The following is a 21183-nucleotide window of genomic DNA, read 5'->3' on the forward strand; positions in this document are numbered from 1 at the left end:
TTCGGAAAGTATTCAGACCCCTTGACTTTTTCCACATTTTGTTATGTTACAGCCTTATTCTAAAATGGATAAAATCATTTTTTCCTCTCATCAATCTACACACAATACCCCATAATGACAAAGCAAAAACTGAAATATTACATTTACATAAGTTCTTACTGTTTACTCAGTACTTTGTTGAAGCACCTTTACAGCATTGAGTCTTCTTGGGTATGATGCTACAAGCTTGGCACACCTATATTTAGGGAGTTTGTCCCATTCTTCTCTGCAGATCCTCTCAAGTTCTGTCTGGTTGGATGTGGAGCGTCGCTGCACAGCTATTTTCAGATCTCTCCAGAGATGTTCGATCGGGTTCAAGTTCGGGCTCTGGCTGGGCCACTCAAGGACATTCAGAGACTTGGCCCAAAGCCACTCCTGCGTTGTCTTGGCTGTGTGCTTAGGTCGTTGTCTTGTTGGAAGGGGAACCTTCGCCCCAGTCTGAGGTCCTGAGTGCTCTGTACTTTGCTCCGTTCATCTTTCTCTCGATCCTGACTAATCTCTTAGTCCCTGCCGCTGAAAAACATCCCCACAGCATGATGCTGCCACCACCATGCTTCACCATAGGGATGGTGCCAGGTTTCTTCCAGAGGGGACGCTTGGCATTCAGGCCAAAGTGTTCACTCTTGGTTTCATCAGACCAGAGAATCTTTTTTCTCATGGTCTGAGAGTTCTTTAGGTGCCTTGTGGCAAACTCCAAGAGGGCTGTCATGTGCCTTTTACTGAGGAGTGGCTTCCGTCTGGCCACTCTACCATAAAGGCCTGATTGGTGGAGTGCTGCAGAGATGGTTGTCCTTCTGGAACTCTGTCAGAGTGACCATTGGGTTCTGACCAAGGCCCTTCTCCCACGATTGCTCAGTCTTGGTGGTTACAAACTTCTTCTATTTAAGAATGATGGAGGCCACTGTGTTCTTGGGTACCCTTCCCCAGCTCTGTGCTTCGACACAATCCTGTCTCGGAGCTCTACGGACAATTCCTTCGACCTCATGGCTTGGGTTTTGATTTGAGATGCACTGTCTTCTGTGGGAACTTATATTGACAGGTGTGCACCTTTCCAAATCATGTCTAATCAATTGAATCTACCACAACTGCACTCCAATCAAGTTGTAGAAACATCTCAAGGATGATCAATGGAAACAGGATGCACTTGAGCTCAATTTCGAGTCTCATAGCAAAGGGTCTGAATACTTATGTAAATAAGGTATTTCTGTTTTTAACTTTTTACAATTCTAAAAATATGTTTTTGCTTTGTCATTACGGGGTATTGGGTGTTGGATTGATGAGATTATTAATATTTTTGATCCATTTTAGAATAAGGTTGCACTGTATATCTATGTGTATTTTATTCATGCATTTAATCTTTGTAAAAACCCATGTATTTGAATGATATATTTGACTGTATTCACCTTGCTGGGTGTAGCAGACGACCATGAGTTCCTGGCTGAGGTCTCCAGAGCGGCGAACAGGCACCAGCAGCTCCCCAATGTCCTCCTCTATCTTATACTCTGCCTGGGGGATGAACACCGTGGACTCTGCAGAGGAAAGAGGGAGAAACCATAGAATTCAGAATTAGAATAGTCATTTAACAGGATCTCTATGGGAGAAACACAGAGGATAGGCCAAAGAGAACAAGAGAACAAGAGTTTACAAGCTCAGGTGAGTCTGTACTTATTTGATCCATGCATATTTGCTGCTGTCATCAAATTGCCCAACAATGGAACAATAAACATGATCTGATTCGGGGATCTTAAATGAAGGATACAATTATATTTTTGTTTTTGTTTACAATTATATATATTTTTTTTCATTTACAATTATGTAAATGAATGTAGCCTTTCCAATTGACTTAAAGCCTGTCTACTATTCATAAAGGATTTCATGTCGGAGGGCAAATCAAACAGACAATCTGCAGATAAGACTGTTCATTCTTACCATCACCAGGGTCCACTATCTCCACAGTGGCTGTATCGGGGTACTCCAGCACGGCCATGACAGGCTCCGACAGCTGGATCTCAAAGGTCTCGCTGGTCTCAAACTCCTGGTCCGTGAAGATCTTCACCCTCCAGGTGGCAACTGTCTGGCCTGGGTTGAACTGGACCTGCTTCTGGGCCTTGCCCCGGAAGTCCTTGTCCTTCTCCGCAGTGCCATCCTTGGTGGTGATGCCTGAATAGAACCATATCGAACTGAACTAAATAGAACCTCATTTAATTACATTTAATTGTAATTTAGCTGAGGTAAGCTGAGCTGAACTGAATTGAGTTGAACTGAACCTAATTGAACTGAATAGCTTTATAATAATGACACGTAGCACTGTGTAGTTTGCAGGGCCTCAGAGGATGTGAGTTGACTGCAGGTTGACTGTGATTTACAGACTGTAGTTGCCTGGTTAGCTCTCATTGTCTGTCTTTGTTCATATTTGCCCACTACTGCATCGTCAAAGACAACTGTACATATAGGAGCCTATGTATAAAAGCTTGTGTGTTGGATGTAGCCAAACAGACAAGCATGTTGACATTACCTGGTGACCTCTATGAGGAAGGGCTATCTGACCCCTCAATCAAACTAGGTTTTTCACCAGCGAGACAGGAAATGGGTCATCAGTCAAACAGGAACACACACAGGGAAGATTGATAACCAGGGGGTCTGTTTTATTCTTAGGCTTCTTCTAATGGCAGGGCAATAACAGACACATACACTCCATGAAGACCCTTAAAGGGCCAATCAGTCTTTTAACACAATGACAGTTTAATAGGTCCTGCTTTCTGAATAGTCTCTCCACTGACATGTACATCTTTTCGGAGTACCCCTAGTCAGAGTTGATGGTGGTGGATGATTGAAATATTTACACCCCATTAGGGATAAAATAGTGGCAATTTAAAACTACCTTTATCTGAGTGGCAAGCAGAGAAAACAATGGGAGAAATGTACTAAGGGGATTAACCAACGAAGTGCAAGCCAGTTCCAACAGGAATGGTACACTCTTAGAAAAAGGGTTCCAAAATGGTTCTTCAGCTGTCCCTATAAGAGAACCAAAAGGGTTCTACCTGGCACCAAAAGGGTTTGATACCTGCAATAAAAAGGGTTGGGACAGCCGAATGACCCTTTATGGTTCTAGATAGCACCTTTTTTCAGAGTCCACGCCCTTGGCATCGGCTAATGGGGATCCTAATAAATCCAAAATCAAACCAAAATACTATAGATCTGATGTAAATCCTGTTCAAGACATTCAGCATCTCCATGTCAGCCATATTGAGTGTACCCATTAGTATTCTGTAAAATGACTGAGGAGCCTTGTACCCATTGTATTCATTCTATTTCTATGTTAGAGGTAAACACTGCTAATGGGTCCCCATTCTAGTCATTCTATATCTATGTTCCCTTACATTAAAAAAAACTGCATGGTTTCACATGTGGAAAATCACAATTTCACGTAAAATTTCACATGTGAAATCATGTGAAAATGTTTTTTTTGGAACACTTCACATGCCCCATTCTAGTCATTGTATTTCTAGGTCATTCTATATCAATGTTTAGAGTTAAATACTCCTATAGGACCCATTCTAGTCATTCTATATCTATGTCTAGAGGTAAATATTGCTATAGGTCCCATTTTAGTCATTGTATTTATCTGTTTAGGTAAAGGCTGCTGTAGATCTGTGGTAAATACTGTGTAAGACTTCCAATACTCACTGACGAAGGATGTCTCTCCCAGGTATCCCCTGCGTCTGAGCGTCACCTCCAGGAATTTGGCGTCCTCATCCACCAGATAGTACTCCTTCTCCAGGCTGATCCACGACCAGTTGAGCCGGAATGGCTGCGGCTTCAGCTTGTTTCCACCTGGAAGACAAAACTTTGACATCAGTTTTTGTAAACTCATTGAGCCCTATGACAAAAGACAGATATTTTAAATTGTGACGGGTAACTTGATAACTGAATGTCAGGGCTTACCCCCAAATCCTCCATCACAGGCCTCTTGAGTGATGCCTTGTTTCTAATTTCCTCTCTCACTCCATTGTCCCCCCCACACACACACACACACTCTCAGTCAGTGCCTGGCTAGGGTTTCTCACCTCCTCACCCAGATATGTGTGTCAGTTTCCTGGCTCCTTTGGCAGGGTTGCCTTCCCCTGGCTAGACTCTTACCTTCTTACCAGTCTCGGGGGAATGGGCCAAAACAGGACAGAGAGAGAGAGAGACCAGTTTTTAATGGATCACTTGCTGACAGTGACTCAGATAGATACTGTAAGTGGCAGTCTGTTCAAGGGAATCCCTGTCTCTTTGATTGTCTGTCTGTCTGTCTGTCTGTCTGTCTGTCTGTATCTTTCTCTCTCTCTCTCTCTCTCTCTCTCTCTCTCACTCTCTGTCACCTCTGACCCAAACCAGACAGTATTAGCAGAGGGGTTAAAGGTGAGGTGCAGAGAGAGGCTCCATTACTCCTGGTGACTCACTGACATGGCAGCCTCAGCCATATCCTTTAAGCATCAGCCCTATCCCTTTAAGCATCAGCCCTATCCCTTTAAGCACCAGCGGTATCCCTTTAAGCACCAGCGGTATCCCTTTAAGCACCAGCCCTATCCCACATCGTGCACCACTCCCTAGCATTCTTCTTGCCAATGTCCAGTCTTGACAACAAGGTTGATGAAATCCGAGCAAGGGTAGCATTCCAGAGGGACATCAGAGACTGTAACGTTCTCTGCTTCACGGAAACATGGCTAACTGGAGAGACGCAATCCGAAGCGGTGCAGCCAGCGGGTTTCTCCACGCATCGCGCCGACAGAAACGAACATCTTTCTGGTAAGAAGAGGGGCGGGGGCGTATGCCTTATGGCCAACGTGACATGGTGTGATGAAAGAAACATACAGGAACTCAAATCCTTCTGTTCACCTGATTTAGAATTCCTCACAATCAAATGTAGACCGCATTATCTACCAAGAGAATTCTCTTCGATTATAATCACAGCCGTATATATCCCCCCAAGCAGACACATCGATGGCTCTGAACGAACTTTATTTAACTCTCTGCAAACTGGAAACGATTTATCCGGAGGCTGCATTCATTGTAGCTGGGGATTTTAACAAGGCTAATCTGAAAACAAGACTCCCTAAATTTTATCAGCATATCGATTGCGCAACCAGGGGTGGAAAGACCCTGGATCATTGTTCATCAACTTCCGCAACGCATATAAGGCCCTGCCCCGCCCCCTTTCGGAAAAGCTGACCACGACTCCATTTTGTTGATCCCTGCCTACAGACAGAAACTAAAACAAGAAGCTCCCACGCTGAGGTCTGTCCAACGCTGGTCCGACCAAGCTGACTCCACACTCCAAGACTGCTTCCATCACGTGGACTGGGAGATGTTTCGTATTGCGTCAGACAACAACATTGACGAATACGCTGATTCGGTGTGCGAGTTCATTAGAATGTGCGTTGTTGAAGATGTCGTTCCCATAGCAACGATTAAAACATTCCCTAACCAGAAACCGTGGATTGATGGCAGGATTCGTGTGGAACTGAAGGCGCGAACCACTGCTTTTAATCAGGGCAAGGTGTCTGGTAACATGACTGAATACAAACAGTGCAGCTATTCCCTTCGCAAGGCTATCAAACAAGCTAAGTGCCAGTACAGAGACAAAGTAGAATCTCAATTCAACGGCTCAGACACAAGAGGCATGTGGCAGGGTCTACAGTCAATCACGGACTACAGGAAGAAACCCAGCCCAGTCACGGACCAGGATGTCTTGCTCCCAGGCAGACTAAATAACTTTTTTGCCCGCTTTGAGGACAATACAGTGCCACTGACACGGCCTGCAACGAAAACATGCGGTCTCTCCTTCACTGCAGCCGAGGTGAGTAAGACATTTAAACGTGTTAACCCTCGCAAGGCTGCAGGCCCAGACGGCATCCCCAGCCGCGCCCTCAGAGCATGCGCAGACCAGCTGGCCGGTGTGTTTACGGACATATTCAACCAATCCCTATACCAGTCTGCTGTTCCCACATGCTTCAAGAGGGCCACCATTGTTCCTGTTCCCAAGAAAGCTAAGGTAACTGAGCTAAACGACTACCGCCCCGTAGCACTCACATCCGTCATCATGAAGTGCTTTGAGAGACTAGTCAAGGACCATATCACCTCCACCCTACCTGACACCCTTGACCCACTTCAATTTGCTTACCGCCCAAATGGGTCCACAGACGATGCAATCTCAACCACACTGCACACTGCCCTAACCCATCTGGACAAGAGGAATACCTATGTGAAGAATGCTGTTCATCGACTACAGCTCGGCATTCAACACCATAGTACCCTCCAAGCTCGTCATCAAGCTCGAGACCCTGGGTCTCGACCCCGCCCTGTGCAACTGGGTACTGGACTTCCTGACGGGCCGCCCCAGGTGGTGAGGGTAGGCAACAACATCTCCTCCCCGCTGATCCTCAACACTGGGGCCCCACAAGGGTGCGTTCTGAGCCCTCTCCTGTACTCCCTGTTCACCCACGACTGCGTGGCCACGCACGCCTCCAACTCAATCATCAAGTTTGCGGACGACACAACAGTGGTAGGCTTGATTACCAACAACGACGAGACGGCCTACAGGGAGGAGGTGAGGGCCCTCAGAGTGTGGTGTCAGGAAAATAACCTCACACTCAACGTCAACAAAACTAAGGAGATGATTGTGGACTTCAGGAAACAGCAGAGGGAACACCCCCATCCACATCGATGGAACAGCAGTGGAGAGGGTAGCAAGTTTTAAGTTCCTCAGCATACACATCACAGACAAACTGAATTGGTCCACTCACACAGACAGCATCGTGAGGAAGGCGCAGCAGCGCCTCTTCAACCTCAGGAGGCTGAAGAAATTCGGCTTGTCACCAAAAGCACTCACAAACTTCTACAGATGCACAATCGAGAGCATCCTGGCGGGCTGTATCACCGCCTGGTATGGCAACTGCACCGCCCTCAACCGTAAGGCTCTCCAGAGGGTAGTGAGGTCTGCACAACGCATCACCGGGGCAAACTACCTGCCCTCCAGGACACCTACACCACCCGATGCTACAGGAAGGCCATAAAGATCATCAAGGACATCAACCACCCGAGCCACTGCCTGTTCACCCCGCTGTCATCCAGAAGGCGAGGTCAGTACAGGTGCATCAAAGCTGGGACCGAGAGACTGAAAAACAGCTTCTATCTCAAGGCCATCAGACTGTTAAACAGCCACCACTAACATTGAGTGGCTACTGCCAACACACTGACACTGACACTGACTCAACTCCAGCCACTTTAATAATGGGAATTGATGGGAAATGATGTAAATATATCACTAGCCACTTTAAACAATGCTACCTTATATAATGTTACTTACCCTACATTATTCATCTCATATGCATACGTAGATACTGTACTCTATATCATCGACTGCATCCTTATGTAATACATGTATCACTAGCCACTTTAACTATGCCACTTGGTTTACATACTCATCTCATATGAATATACTGTACTCGATATCATCTACTGTATCTTGCCTATGCTGCTCTGTACCATCACTCATTCATATATCCTTATGTACATATTCTTTATCCCCTTACACTGTGTATAAGACAGTAGTTTTTTTTTTGGAATTGTTAGTTAGATTACTTGTTGGTTATTACTGCATTGTCGGAACTAGAAGCACAAGCATTTCGCTACACTCGCATTAACATCTGCTAACCATGTGTATGTGACAAATAAAATTGGATTTGATTTGATTTGATTTAAGCATCAGCCCTATCCCTTTAAGCACCAGCGGTATCCCTTTAAGCACCAGCCCTATCCCTTTAAGCACCGGCAGTATCCCTTTAAGCACCGGCGGTATCCCTTTAAGCACTGGCGGTATCCCTTTAAGCACCAGCCCTATCCCTTTAAGCACCGGCGGTATCCCTTTAAGCACCGGCGGTATCCCTTTAAGCACCGGCGGTATCCCTTTAAGCACCAGCAGCACCTCTGAGGGACAAGGGTAACTTCATGTCTATAGGCTTAAAATAGACCTTTTACCCCTTGGTGTTAAACCTTAGTATTGTGAAAGTAGCTCACATTTGTTGTGGTGAAAAACAGAAAGATTAATTAATTAGTTCTTACAATGTTTGAGTCTGTGCACTATGCACACGGAAACCTCTGATTTGAGATTTGCACCTGGACAGGATCCTCTGTAAAACCTCAGAGTTCAAGCGATTAAGACTTCATATCTAGGTCATTTTTCTCAGCTTGAAGTGTATCTACCTCATTAGGCCCCATGAAGAGAACAGGTGCCATAAAACACACATATGAACCAGACCTGGGTTCAAATACTATTCTAAATCATTTCATCATTTCAAATATGTTGCCTGGTCTCTATTAAGCTTACCTGACGCAATGGGACCAATATAATAGTCCCAAAAGTACAATCCCCCCCTTTTTATAAGGTATTAAATAAGATATCAAACAGTATTTGAACCCAGGTCTGAATCTTGTAGTCACCTGGCACTGATCACCATTGACTATACATTGCTTCCTCTGCCCTTAATCCATACTATCTCATGACTCTTTTATCCTTCAAAAGAAAGTATTCCACTCGCCGCTTGACATGGGCCACTCTGGACAGACGGAGTTACTTACTTATCCAGTAGCTTTCTTAATGCTTAAATCTTAATCCCAGGCTTCTATTTAATAACTGTGGCCAAACGTCCAAACGCCTTGGCTTATCCCCTCTCTGACAGGCCCTAGGAGGACCCTTGACCTTGTGTCTGATTGGCCAGAGCTTAGTGGGTTCAGAGAGCCGCGGAGGTTAGAGAGGTGTTGGTCGGTTTTGCACCGCTGGTCACAGTGGCAGAAAGGCCTTATTAGCCTGTTATTAACCTGACCCCTGAGTCTAACTCTGAGCAGCCATGGAGGAAGTAGGTCAATGTCAAGATAAGACCCTTTCATATTAACCCTTCACTTCCTTTAGTGTAGCGCCATGGTGGTTGTGGTCATCAGAATATCACTCTATTTCTATGGTTGTAGCGCCAGAGTTGAGGATTTGGTAGGTAGACTGAGAAAAGGCTGTGTGATATTAACCATTGATCTCCCTCTAGCAGAGGAGTGCTAGTGTTAGCCTAGTAGCATAGTGGTTGCCAACATACGGTGGTGGATTTGGTAGGTAGACTGAGAAAAGACCGTGTGATATTAACCATTGATCTCCCTCTAGCAGAGGAGTGCTAGTGTTAGCCTAGTAGCATAGTGGTTGCCAACATACGGTGGTGGATTTGGTAGGTAGACTGAGAAAAGGCCGTGTGATATTAACCATTGATCTCCCTCTAGCAGAGGAGTGCTAGTGTTAGCCTAGTAGCATAGTGGTTGCCAAACATACGGTGGTGGATTTGGTAGGTAGACTGAGAAAAGACCGTGTCTTAACCATTGATCTCCCTCTAAGGTGCTAGTGTTAGCCTAAGCATAGTGGTTGCCAATACGGTGGTGGATTTGGTTAGACTGTGTGATATTAACCACTGATCTCCCTCTAGCAGAGGAGTGCTAGTGTTAGCCTAGTAGCATAGTGGTTGCCAACATACGGTGGTGGATTTGGTAGGTAGACTGAGAAAAGGCCGTGTGATATTAACCATTGATCTCCCTCTAGCAGAGGAGTGCTAGTGTTAGCCTAGTAGCATAGTGGTTGCCAACATACGGTGGTGGATTTGGTAGGTAGACTGAGAAAAGACCGTGTGATATTAACCATTGATCTCCCTCTAAGAGGAGTGCTTGTTAGCCTAGTAGCATAGTGGTTGCCAACATACGGTGGTGGATTTGGTAGGTAGACTGAAAAGGCTGTGTGAATTAACCATTGATCTCCCTCTAGCAGAGGAGTGCTAGTGTTAGCCTAGTAGCATAGTGGTTGCCAACATACGGTGGTGGATTTGGTAGGTAGACTGAGAAAAGACCGTGTGATATTAACCATTGATCTCCCTCTAGCAGAGGAGTGCTAGTGTTAGCCTAGTAGCATAGTGGTTGCCAACATGGTGGTGGATTTGGTAGGTAGACTGAGAAAAGGCTGTGTGATATTAACTATTGATCTCCCTCTCACTAGGCTTTAGCAGAGGAGTGCTAGTGTTAGCCTATAGCATAGTGGTTGCCAACATACGGTGGTTTTGCCTGGCTGAGGGAGATCTCCCTCTAAGAGGAGTGCTGTGGGGTTCTGTGGTTGTGGATTGGTGATTTGGGGTCCGTGTCAGAATGAAAAACCCTGGTGGGGGTTTTTGAAATGGGGCTCTAAATTCAATGTATTATTATGTGTTATTCATATCATTATTATCCACTCTTGTAGCATGATGGTTGCAGCACCAGAGTCAATTTGGTAGATTAATGCGGAGAAAAGACCCTTCGGATATGAACCCCTACATAACAGAACACTAAGGAAAGGAGGGCAGAACCAATCCTCTGAGGGGTGACAGAGAACCTGTGAGAGGAGGCTAACTAAAGAAATAAACTCTCACTAGGCTTTATGGAGGACAAGAGCATGGAGCATCTGGTTCATTTATACAATGAGCCTAGGGTTTTGCCTGGCTGAGGGAGAAAGGAGCTGTGGGGTTCTGCTATGTGACTGGGGAAATGAAAACACTGGAGGGAGGAGATGGGGCCACTTCCTCAAACCCACATGTCAACATGGCACGGCCGGGCCATAACCGAGACACAACAGGGCCAGGGACAAACCACACTCCGCCCACATGTCAAGCCTGGATGTCAATGACGGTGGATTGAATTGAACTGATACCAACTAGTGGATTTTTGGGGGGATTGATTCAATTGGATCAGGGCCACTTGTTCACAAATCACACACACACACACACACACACACACACACACACAACACACACACACACACACACACACACACACACACACACACACACACACACACACACACACACACACACACACACACACACACACACACACACACACACCAGAACCCGCCACCCTCCCACCCCAGCCATCCCCCAAATGTATAGTATAGTAGCCATGGAGTCCCAGTTTGACATAGGAGCCCCTAGCACCTAACGGTGTCTATCCTTGACCATGCTCATGTTTCTGACAGCTCCGGCTAAAAATACAGGAAGCATTCATCATGTTTGTCTTTGCCTGCCCCAAATTCCACCACGCTTGATGAGTGCGCATGTGGCCAATTGATAGACAAGATGAGCCAGCTAACTTCAAAATAAGATTTGAGTGTTTGGTTAAGTGTATTTTCATTTAGCCTGAGTGGAAATATCAAACACCTCTTGAGCATCTTTGAAATGTAAAAGGGAAGTGCAATGACTGTTGACTTTCGTCCGTTACTGTACCTATAACGTACAGTGCACATAAACTAAATGCTACATGGCACATTAGTCACACCTCAGTCCATCACATAAAGTATAATAATCACTTATCAAGGGAGAAACTTGATTTATAAAACCTGTATACCTTTCTGCTCATATCTCCTCAAACCCACAGAATCTGAAGGAGTGTTTCTGTTCAGAAAGCCACGTGTTCCTAGGCAGGCTGCCCAGTTTACACAGAGCTGATATTGAGCTTAGTGAGCCTGTATTGTGTGTCAGATAGGATTATCGTATGAACATAGTCAGCAACAAAAAGACTATCGCTCTGGCATCCAGACTGGCAGCCTATCTGACAGCTTCTGGTTTCAGCTCTGACACTGTTACCCTCAAGACATGTAATAATGCTATTTTATCTTGAGCATTGCATAGAAATACAATTTCTAACATGGTGTACTTTGTCTGATGTCAATTGGAAAAAAAGAGCTGAGGTAAAGTCTTCCCTAACCATGTCTCCATTTCCCAGACCTGATAGAGATACGTTGTGACACCATGACATCGCTGTGACGCTGTACATACATCATGTTATACATAGACGCACAGCCAGTGGAGGGGACCTCAAAGCCCTGGCTGTGTGATATCTGAGCCTTTGAAAACGCTATGACAACTATGACAAAGGCAATGTCGTCATCATCCATATATTTTGTGTGTCGTCCAAGAGAGTTGGCTGGCAGGCAGGCCTCAAAAACAAAATCAGCACCTGCTACAATGATGATACAAGCACACAAACATACCCTTTAAAAAATGACAAGGTGATATCATTACAATCTGAGCTGTCTGTGTATAATCAATTACACTAATATCACATTCCATCCCCCAGGTGGACATGATCAGAGCCATAGACATGACCGTGAGATAGGGGGCTTCAGATCCGGCCGGTGTGACACTTCAGTCAGCCATTCTCTCTCTCGCTCTCGCTCTCTCTCTCGCTCTCTCTCTCGCTCTGTGTCTCAGAGAACTCCTGCCAGAGCTTCAGATTCCGGAAAAAGAAGCTGAGTGACAGCTGTGCCCTCCCACCCCATCTCTCTGTCCCTATGTTGGCTTTGTCCCTCCAGGATGAACAAGGGACAGCAGGCCACTCTCTGGGTGGCCCACAGCCCACTGCTCTGGCATGTCTCTCTGCCTCCCTCCCTGCCTGCTTTCCTTTCTCAAACTCAGAGGAGGGAATCCTCTTCTGGCTCCTTTTGTGAATCCTGTCAGATACCGTGTCCAGACCTGGCATGGAATCCAACCACACCAGACACGGATCCAGTGGTGTGTTGTCAAGCACACTATACACTTTCTGCTTTCCATTAGAGAAGGTCACATCAATAGCACTGATTCAGATAAACCTAAAGTGAAACTGAGTGGTAGCCTTTCAGTGTTTGTATAAAACTCAATTTCAAATGATATATAGACTGATTAGTGCTCAGCGCTGCTGCCTATTTAAATGAACTGAGGCATCTTGCAGAAGTGGAGAGGGACGCCTTTCTTGGTATTTATGAGAGCAATACCGTGGATAGAGTATGTAAGGCTAAGTAATGGCCACATTCCCTCTGAACCAGGTGTCCCTGCTGGTTCTGATGTCTCTAACTGATTTACGAACTCATTTATTACAATCTTTACAACTAACATATCAACCACACTCCCAGCTCACATTTCTTTTGCGTTTCAAACTGACAATAATACTAGTTCTCACCATCAGATTAAATGTTTTATAGAAGACGTAGGCATTTTGAAAAGCCCCTGTTTCAGGCTCTTAATAAATTTGTCCTTAGAGTGATTTATTAATGCTAGGCTAATCGTTTGAGTAAGCAGTAAGCACAGCCAGTATATCACAGCCACTGCTAAGTGTTGGTTCCTGGACATTTTTCATGTTCTTAGACCTGAGTGAGAAGACCAGATGTTTTCCAGGTATGGAGCTCCCTACGGTGCATCCATCTTTGGATAACTAACTCACATGGTAGCTAGCTAGCTTGCCCCCCTATGCTCCAACAACATGTAACTTTAGTGGCTAACAGGTCAAATGAATTTACCACTGTCATTTTAATGACCTGTCAGGGGATTTGCCAAGATTCTCAAGATGGTCTCCTGTGAGCCTCGATGACTAAGGATATAATGGAGACATCAGTTAGGTTCATTCCGATTCCAAACATGTTTGATTGTATCTCCTGACTGTACATCAGAGGAGGCTGGTGGGGGAGCTATAGGAGGACGGACTCATTGTAATGGCTAAAGTGGCATAAATGGAACGAAGTCAAACGTGGTTTCCATATGTTTGATACCGTTCCATTATTCCATTCCAGCCATTACAATGAGCCTGTCCGCCATTGCTAACTACCAGCACCTTAGCTAACTAGGTCCCATTGTTGCAAAGAGTTATGGGATATTAGATACCCTTGTTTTAACCTTTGTCATCTTCAACCTCGACCATGGTCAGCAATCCATCCATAAAGCAACCAGCAGCCCTACAGAAAACCCCCCTAGTGTCTTTTCATTCCACCTTCTTCATCAGGTCATCAGGTCCTATTTACATTGCTACAGTATTCATAGCCATACATAGATATACTTAGGATGGTGGGTGGGACTCAAGAGGAGGGGGGGGATATCATTGGTCAGAATGAGGTTTTGACAGCCAAGAGAATGATGCAAGGGTGAGCAACAGAAAGCGGAGCCCATGTAAGTATATCCCCGCTGAGTGACAGGAATGAGGACCATGATTATTACATTTCCTCATTCCTCTTTTTATTTATACTGGGTCACATTGCACTCTGCGACATGGCCCGGTATAAACTTGCAGAAATTTACATTTTAGCAATTTAGCAGACTCCCTTATCCAGAGTGATTTGCAATCAACTAAAGTAGGCAAAACAACCACATATATACAAAAATAATAATGTTTTATTGTCACATACAGTACACCGGATAGGTGCAGTGAACTGTGTTGTTTTCACAGGAGGCTGGTGAGGGGAGGACGGCTCATATTGGGGAGGACAGCTCATATTAATGGCTGGAATGGGATCAAACACATGGAAACCATTTGTCTGATGAGTTAGATACCATTCCATTTGTTCCGTTACAGCCATTACTATGAGCCCGTCCTCCCCAATTAAGGTGCCACCAACCTCCTGTGGTTGTTTTACAGGGTCAGGGTAGTACGGCGTCCCTGGAGCAAATAAGGGTTAGGTACCTTGCACAAGGGCACATCGCTAGATTTTTCACCTTGTCAGCTCAGGAATTCAAACCAGCGACCTTTGGGTTTCTAGCCCAACACTCTAACCGCTCGGCTACCTATGGCCCTTATTATTACAGTCCCTACAGCCAAAACCATCAACAACACCTGTGTGAACATAGATTTCACATGTGGTCAGAATTTCTATACAATATATTCAATTACAACAGCTTTCTCTTTTTTTAACGTTGGCGCTACAGTACAGAAAGTATATTCTCAAATGCCAGTGTGCTCAACTCAGTTTCCTCTGGGCCATTCCGAAGATCCCATGGTTGGGATTTTGGATTTGAAGAGCCAGGCAAATTAATAGATCCTATTGGCCACTGCCATGCACTGTAAAATAACACTGACTCCAGAACAGTGACCTGATCTGGGTCGGAAAGGCAGTATGCCGCACATCACAAGGTGACAGAGAGACTGGGTCACCCCCCAATGGTGCCACTGGCGCTTATTGCATCATTTTGGAAAAAACGAACCTAACTGTCCCATGGCAACTGGCCAAAATGAATCATTTAATCATATACATACACAACACTGAGTGTACAAAACATTGAGAACACCTGCTCTTTCCATGACACAGACTGACCAGGTAAATCCAGGTGAAAGCTATGATCCCTTATTGATGTCACTTGTTAAATCCACTTCAATCAGTGTAGATGAAGGGGAGGAGACAGGTTAATTAAGGATTTCTAGGACTAGAGACAATTGAGACATGGATTGTGTATCATTCAGAGGGTGAATGGGCAAGACAACATATTTAAGTGCCTTTGAATGGGGTATGGTACTAGGTGCCAGGCATACTGGTGTGTCAAGAACGGCACACTGCTGGGTTTTTCACACTCAACAGTTTCCCGTCTGTATCAAGAATGGTCCACCACCCAGAGGACATCCAGCCAACTGTGTGAAGCATTAGAGTCAGCATGGGCCAGTATCCTTGTGGAACGCTGTTCTGAGGGAAAGAGGGGTGCAACTCAATATTAGAAAGGTGTTCCTAATGTTTTGCACACTCAGTCTATATGCCATTTAGCAGACACTTTTATCCAAAGCTACTTACACTCATGCTTGCATACATTTAACGTATGGGTGATCCCGGGAATCGAACCCATTATCCTGGCATTGCAAGAGCCATGCTCTAATAACGGAGCTAAATGAAACGACTAAGTGGTGTCAAGATTCTTAGTGAGTTCTCACAGAACCTTTCAGACAGGGAAGGAGTGATAGAAGAGAGAGAGGAAAGGGAAGGTGCATTTGCTAAATGACTAAAATGTAAATATAAATGAAAGAGAGGATAGATACTGACATACAGATGTGGGATCTTAATTTGATCCCCCTGTTGCAGGATAACTTTTCTGTGATGTAGGACATTTAAAACATGTAGTGTACTTGCAGTTTGAAAAATGCTTCTGAAATTTGTAATTTACACTCTGAAATGTCAGACTTAATTTTCCCTTATGAAACATGTATCCACCCCAACAAAAATGTATATTAATTATGAAAATAATTTACATTTCCCGTTGCTGGAAGATTATTTTCCTGCTGTGGCAAACTGGCTCAAATTAAGACCCTACATCTGTGCAGAACAAGTGTGCAAGTGACACATCTTTAAACAGACAGCGAGAGAGTAGAATATAATGTAAAGTATAGAATATAAAGACAGTTTTAAAAGAAAGTATGGGGAGCAGCAGACAGCTTTGCCATATGGAAGCAGACATGAATAACCTCTAGGGGCCAGACATCATAACACCAACACTCTCCCAACCCCAATAAATCTATCTGCCCCGTGTCAGGAGGCAAGGAGAGAGCGAGAGAGAGGGAGAGGAAGAAGCCTCCGCCTCACAGTCACAGTATACATGTAGGTAGACCTTCGACTGGCACCAGGGGACAGTAAATCGTTGGCCGGCTGTTGACATGGCTGACAGGTTAGATCCGAACACACACTTAGGAAGTCATGGTGCCTGCTGTGTAAAATGGCCGCGACCCATAATTCCCCTCCTCTGACAAAGTGCCATTCTACCCCTCTGGAACAGAACAGGGGGCTGTAATGCAGTCAAACGTTCCTATCTGAGTATTGGCTTTGATCTCTGGGGGTTGTGAGTGGGGTCTGTGGGGGACTATGAAAGGGGATACTACCTGTCCTGGAACTCTCCCAGTCCCATACACCTGTCTACTAGGGTTCCAACTTCACTTCCAGGTATGTCTGTGTGTGTGGCAGGAGACGGGAGTCTTGAATCGCATAACACTATTACCTCTGCCACTGGTCTACTGTCATTCCCCATGCAGCAGGAGCCTGGAGTGAAAGGGGAAGCTACCAGATTATAAAACCGAGAATGATTCAACTCTATTCAACACAGGGAGGCTATTTTCAAGATACAACCAATTAGCATGACTATATATGTACATTTTTATCATCGCTATTACTATGAAAACTAAAACGGCACAACCTCCTCTTGCATAACGTATTAACCTTGGCAGAGTTTGCCTGGAAGCTAATATTCACTATCTACTCACTAGCCTATCATTTTCTTAATGAGCGCTCTTAAAGAAATCTGATGTAGACTTCCCATATATATCCAACTACCTGGATGAGTTTAAAACTCTGATGCAAGACTCTGTTCAGGAGGAGTGTAAATTGTTATCGTATTGTTACGCTGATTGGATCGTATTGTTACGCCGATTGGATTGTATTGTTATGCCGATTGGATCATATTGTTACGCTGATTGTATTGTGCTGATTGGATCGTATTGTTACGCTGATTGGATCGTGTTGTTACGCTGATTGGATCGTATTGTTACGCTTGATTGTATTGTATTGTTACGCTGATTGGATGGTATTGTTATGCTGATTGAATTGTATTGTTACGCTGACTGGATCGCATTGTTACGCTGATTGGATTGTATTGTTACGCTGATTGGATGGTATGTTACGCTGATTGTATTGTATTGTTTTGTTGTGCTGATTGTATTGTATTGTTGTGCTGATTGTATTGTATTGTATTGTTGTGCTGATTGTATTGTATTGTTGTGCTGATTGTATTGTATTGTTGTGCTGATTGTATTGTATTGTTGTGCTGATTGTAATGCATTGTTGTACTGATGGGATCGTATTGTTGTGCTGATTGTATGGATGACAGAAGAGGAGTAACCCCAACTGACACACTGAACTTCATTATTGGGATAGAGCTCAGAGGCTAATAATCATTGTGCCGTTAGACTAGTTTCTTTTGAAGAGGCTATATGGAAATTGAAAAATACATCTGGCCTTTTATGATAGAATGACACTGCCTTTCATCCAAGCACCTTGTCATAAACCTATTATCACACAGGGGTAGCCAACAATAACAAAAACAGTGTTGAGGAAACATTCAAAGGTGGCCATTTTGAGCGAGGCAGAATCCAGGTCAGGGCTTTGCTGTGTCTTTCAGCAGGATTAGGTGAAGGGACAGAGGGCTGACACTAGATCAATAATCAGTTATCTGTGTAGTGATGGTAATAATACCCCGTCCTCCTAACCCTAACTGTTCTAACCTGTTCTAACAACTCCTCCTTGAGTCCATCACTCAACGAAGAGGATCTCTCTACATGGCCATATGCCTGGAGATGAGGGAGTAGGTCTATACCTCAGCTCACTTTATCCATCAGAGTACCTTATAATCGCCCCTCAGAACAGAACCAGTGGGCTGGTTGGGTCCTTATGGGCCTCAAGGGGTAAGGTATTCCCTCATCAAATAATACATTAAGGCTTGAATGAAGGGAACCTGTCTGAGTTTGTCACTTATGATTCAGTCAGTCTGCTTATTGTTGTATAACATTGACATCAGTTTCTAAACAACCATTTCCAAAATGCATTTACATTTTTTAATTGCTACCCCTCAGGGCTGACTGATGATTTACACATTCCACCATCCATCGGATCTCCCCGAAGGGTGAAAAGTTAAACAGGCACTCCGCAGGGCCTCCCTCTGGGGTCCTGACTGAAAAAGGACAGCATATGATACCAGGACTTGGAATGTGGCCACTGTCCATTTCAAGAGACAAGACTTCCCGCAGTGTGGCAACTGCTGACCCCTTTCTTGAACAATGCAGAGACACTGGGAAGTCATCACTAATCCCCCCTCCTACCCCACATTTCAACTCTATATCTGACATGGTACAGATGTCTTCTTTTGTGATGATAAGCCCATAACCATATGTGTGAGGTGTATACTTTTATTTCAAAGTAGATTTGTTTAAGACTACTAAGAATCACTCTGTATGACCCTAAAAGGTTAAAGACAGCTGCAACTTTAGCCCACTGCAGTAAAAGTTTAAAGACAGCTGAAACTATCAATGTATCTGCAGGACTATTTCCTCAATGGAAACATGTTCATCTGAATGATGAAAGGATTCAACTCATTAATGACACTTCCGTATTCATTTTGGTGTGCAGCTAGAAAGTGTAAAAGGTGTGGTACCACATAGAGTAAAAGGCACATTTCACACCGTATCTGACTCAGCTGAACCCCCTCTCTCTTCTGGTCTCTCCCTTCAAAACACCCAGGACCAGAGCCACCGCCACCCTGCCTGGAGCCAGTACAGCCTGCCTGGACCCAGTTGAGCCTGCCTGGCTCTCCTTGTCAGAACCCCCTGGATCAACAGATGTGCTCACTTGCCCCAGGAAGTCCTGGGCTGTTGTAGTGTAGCCAGGGTGACACAGTTCGGCAAATCAAATCAAATCAAAGATTGCCCATTAATCACATATGCTGAATACAACAGGTTTAGACCTTACAGGTGAAATGCTTACTTACGAGCCCCTAACCAACAGTGCAGTTTCAAAAAAAGCAATAGATGACAACAGAGAGTGGCAGTGGTGTGGAGAGGGGTGGGGACAACAGAGAGTGGCAGTGGTATGGAGAGCGATGCAAATAGTCTGGGTATCCATTTGACTAGATGTTCAGGAGTCTTATGGCTTAGGGGTAAAAGCTGTTCAGAAGCCTCTTGGACCTAGACTTGGCGCTCCTACCACTGTTGTGCGGTAGCAGAGAGAACAGTCCATGACTAGGGTGGCTGGTATTTGATTTAGAGCCTTTCTCTGACACCGCCTGGTATAGATGTCCTGGATGGCAGGAAGCTTGGCCCCAGTGATGTACTGGGCCATTCGCACTACCCCTGTAGTGCCTTGCGGTCGGAGGCCGAGCAGTTGCCATACCAGGCAGTGATGCAACCAGTCAGGATGCTCTAGATGGTGCAGCTGTAGAACCTTTAGAGGATCTTATTACCCATGCCAAATCTTTTCAGTCTCCTGAGGGGGAATAGGTTTTGTCGTGCCCGCTTCACGACTGTCTTGGTGTGCTTGGACCATGTTAGTTTGTTGGTGATGTGGACACCAAGGAACCTGAAGCTCTCAACCTGCTCCACTGCAGCCCCGTCGATGAGAATGGGCGTGTGCCCAGTCCTCTTTTTCCTGTAGTCCACAATCATCCCCTTTGTCTTGAGGTATGCTAACGCTCTGAGATATGCTAACGCTTCATCACCACTTCACACATAAAGTTTATGCTAACAGTATGCTACGCTATATCACTACATTCCCCTCAAGGTGAGGGACGAGGGGAGAGCTTCATTCAAATGAATTCAGTCAGGGTCTCAACATACTATTCAGTCTCTACACTCAGTCACATAGGGTCCCCATTCAAAAATTTGGCTAGGGCTTTAAAACTATAATAAGTCTCTACACTCTCGCCCCCAACACCCACACTCCTGACCAACACCCAGGGGAAATACCCTGACCCCTCGCTCTTTCTCTTCTTACCCATAACGCATTATTTATGACATGTTGTTTCAATACAGCAATACAACTCTACAGGGAGACAATGCAGCCATTTGGACTATTTTCTATGTGAATTTTGCACACTTAGGGTGTAAATAGTATTCATTTTAAGGTATTGTTCATGGTCACTTCTGCTGCAGACATTTATTCTATAGAATCTAGAACGTCCAGCGGTGTTTCTCACACACATTAAGAAAACACAAAACTTTTAGGGGGAAATTCGCTGACCAACAGAATGATGTGTCAACTTGTTCATACATGCCAGTAACAGACTCAGGCAATTGTTGCCTTTTCATGCCTTTATTTGATGTTACTCGGTGTGTGTGTGTGTGTCTGTGTGTGGTGTGTGTCCTACCAGCCCTGACTCAGTGCTCTGCACATGTTAAACGTAGTCAGACAGAAACAAAGTCACATTAGACAGATGGCAGAGAGGTATAGAGCCAACCCTGCACCTGGTTCAGATGTGCTGGCTGGAATCTCAAACAGAACAGTGGGACAGACTACACTACAAACACAGGGGATTGTGGAGCTAATTGAAGCCCTTGTGTCCCCTTCCTGTTGTAGCCAGACCCTCAATTACAGACAGCCCTGAGAAAGAAATCCCTATTATCCATTAAGGCTATGGTCTGAGAGCGCCAGCCATTTATGGCCATCTGGAATTCAGCATGTTCTGCTTTAGCAGAGTAAGAGGACGTGTCCATCCAAAACAAATGGAAACTTTGGGAAGACACATGCATTAAAAAATATAAATAATTAATCAAATAAGTCTCAGTATT

At 44.8% G+C, this 21183-nt stretch overlaps 1 pseudogene; it reads right to left on the bottom strand.

Annotated features, from left to right (window-relative positions):
* LOC112234749 overlaps positions 1-21183 on the bottom strand; it is a 53624-nt pseudogene that overhangs the window by 24967 nt on the left and 7474 nt on the right.

This window comes from Oncorhynchus tshawytscha, linkage group LG11 (assembly GCF_018296145.1).
Source record: "Oncorhynchus tshawytscha isolate Ot180627B linkage group LG11, Otsh_v2.0, whole genome shotgun sequence".
Classification (NCBI taxonomy): Eukaryota; Metazoa; Chordata; class Actinopteri; order Salmoniformes; family Salmonidae; genus Oncorhynchus; species Oncorhynchus tshawytscha.